The following is a 3390-nucleotide window of genomic DNA, read 5'->3' as shown; positions in this document are numbered from 1 at the left end:
ATAATCACACAGTCTGAACCCCTAAACTAAGCCACATCTTCAAAGCCCTTTTGGCTTATAATGTAGCATATTCACCGGTTCTATTGATTAGAACGTGGATCATCAATTTTTGTTAATCATTGTTCAGCCTAGTACAACTAGGAAATAAGGAAGTCCTTATGTTAGAAGGTCATATGTGCACTAGGAAGATGGGTGTGTGGGGACAGGGTGTGGGGACAATGCTGGTGGACAGGGTGGGCCTTTGAGGAATGGAGAAGGTGGACTTTAGGGAATATTTGAAGGGCATCAATGAAGGAACCATAAGGATGTCTGGGACAGTTCTATACAGGTAAGGAAGCATCCACTGAGAAGGCACATGGTGTAAGGTCACGTGACAGGGGATTGGGCGATCTTAACTGCCAAACCACTGAGAATCCGGTCCCAGCCAAGATGACACAGGATCTTAGACCTGACTGAGATGGATTGTCACTGGGACTTCAGCAGTGTGGGTAAGCATGGCAGTGATTGCAAGGGTGGTGCAGGAGCGCACACTGTCTCGCTATGCTGTACACGGGGTTACCATGAGTCCCACGACACCTAACAGGAGCAACAACAAGCATCAAAGTAGCAAGAATAACTCCGTGGGTGGATTATATGAATTACCCAGTTTTTTATAGAACTAAAGTCCCAATTTCTATTAAAAACAAAGCAAAAATATATTGAGGAATAACAATTTGCAAATCAGGCAGCACCTTGTAAAGCATATGAAGCCTCCCAAAGCATGGCGGGAAGGTGTATGTTTACATCGTCAAAGGAGGAATTCTTGACTTTGACCCTGAGCCAAAAGACAAAATGGATATAGCAGCATCAGGTCTCCTTTGCACCCAGTTCCGAAGGCCATACTTTGGGATGCATCGCATTGAATAAATCTATTTCTCAACTAAGAGAAGTTCCCGAAGACAAAAGAAGATAACTATAATTAAATGGAAACATGGTGGGGGGTGGGGGTGGTCTCCCACACAACTCCAAGAATTCAAAATGCAGAGATCACAACGAAACGTACGTGAAATGGAATAGGGAAGAGAATCACACAACACCTGGCTACAGGTATAAGGTAGTCACAGGATCATCATCCTGAACATCAGCAGCTTTATTTGGGGGTGCAACGTGCACTAACAGAAGTGAAGTTACCTTCTCTGAGACATACACGTCCCCTTTCCCCGTATCCCAAGTTCCACTGCATTTCACTGCACACCAGTGTAGGAGTGTCCACGACATTCACATGATCGGTGGTATTTGGCAGACACTATTGGGTTCTCTTCCAGTGCCTGCTTCATGAAAACCTGACCCAAGCTGAAGGGGGAGTCTCTACTGCAGAAGTGGTTTTTGAGGTGTAGAGATAAGGAAGTGAAATACAGTTCATAAGCTTTAGACATGTGTACCACAATGTTGCCTGAGAGATCAGATTAAATGAGAACAGATGCCAGACCTTATCTTGGTGTTTCTCATGATAATAATGATCTCATACAATATCTATACTTTTGAGACTGACTAACTTTGCCCAGCATAATGTTCTCCGGGTCCATGCGTGTCGTGAGATTCTTTGTGGTTTCATTAACCTTCTTTAGTGGTGTATAGCATTCCGTTATGTATATGCAACAAAGTTGACTAATGCACTTTTGGTTGTTTCCAAATTCTTCCTACTTTGAGCAGTGCTTGCATGAACATGGGAGCACTTATGTCTGTCTGTGCTATGTGTCTTACTTCTCTGGGGTATATAATCAGCAGACGGATTGCTGGATCATATGTCATTTCTATTCCGGTTTTGTGTGTGTTTTTTTATGTATTGCCATATTGCTTTTTACATTACTTGTATGTATTTGCAGACCTACCAGCAGTGGAAGAAAGTTCTAATTTCTCCAAACCCCCTCCAGCATTTGTTGTTTTCTGTTTTGTTTTTTAAAGGGGCTGTCATGGTCACTGTAGGGTGTTATCTCATTGTTGTTTCGATTAACCAGACATGACTGGCTCTGAGATTTTAAGCAGGGCTTCAACCACTTCACATAGGTTCAGACATGCCCAACACAGCAAAATCCAAACAGATTTCAATTTCTAAACTATGGGTATACCAGTATGATAACTGAAACGGAGGAAATTACAGGTTAAAAAGGGAGCATTGGAAGAAGTGTAATGAGCTCTTTTAGGAGTCTCTGAGAGATTGGATTACTATCAGGACCATGGAGAGGGAACATACTCAAAGTGGTGGTGTGGATGCCAACATCTTTGAGTGGCCACTATTGTTTCTGACCATCAAGAAACCTGCTTCCTATGTGAGCCTCACTCTTTCCTTGTTTCCTATGAAGAAGATTCTGTTCCTAGCAGGGTCTTGACCTGTCTTTTGACACATTTGACACATTTTAGTTAATAGTTAAAAATTCAGATCTGTTCTCATTTCCATTCACAGGCCATGAAAGGAAAAAGCTGTACTTCAAACATTTATTCTGGATTTTGAAGCTGAGAAATTGATGCAAGAATCAGACAAATGAAATGCCAAGATTGAGTTTACTACTGATAGAAGCTAAGTGAGGGGATGTGGCTTAGATAGGATTCTCTAGAGAGACAAAACCAGATTGGTAATAATTTTATATATATTTATACAGATGGATAGGTATATAACACAAGAAATAAACAGTTAAATTAAAAGGTAGTACAAAGAGCTCAGTGCAACTCACTCCTGGGAGACTGGCAGTCCCTCAAGTCTTGAGGGCTGCCAGATAGTCCTCTGTAGAGAAATTCAGCCTATCTGGGCACAGGCAGCAAACAGCAAGGCAGGTCACCAACAGTCAGCCAAGTCAACAACAGTCAGCCCACAGCTCAAGAGATGTAAATTCCAATTGTGTGGCAAAGCAGGTCTTGAAAGAACCTCAAATTACAGCGACACAGTCCATGGGTTAGGTGTCCCATAGGTAGTGTAGCTTGCAAATTGAGGCACAGAACAAGCAAGGCAGCTGCACACTGGTCCCATGATCAAAGAGCGAGAGACAAGAAAGGCGAGGCTTGCTGAGCCATTTATCTCTCCGCCCTTCAATTAATCCCACATGTGTTTATTGGCCCGGTTGGCACAATAAACCCACTACCTCAGCCAGGCACCATCAGCTTCCTTCACCACATTTACTTATGCACACATTTGTCGTCAGCTATTGTGTTGGGAAGGTGTGCACCATGGAATGCCAATTTAATAGAACAAAGTGTTCTTGTATTGAGTAAGTACTTGAGTGGAGGTCCAATATCCATCTGCTGCCTTAATACTAAACCTCTAAATATATGCACATAGATCTATTTCCCCACCATCCTATAAAATATGTTTACATATGTACATGCCTGTATTTCGATCTCTATAAATACCCTTTG

This window comes from Echinops telfairi, unplaced genomic scaffold (genome assembly GCF_000313985.2).
Source record: "Echinops telfairi isolate 266 unplaced genomic scaffold, ASM31398v2 ScPeMD7_5868;HRSCAF=6743_0, whole genome shotgun sequence".
Classification (NCBI taxonomy): Eukaryota; Metazoa; Chordata; class Mammalia; order Afrosoricida; family Tenrecidae; genus Echinops; species Echinops telfairi.
Note: the sequence above shows the minus strand (reverse complement) of the source record.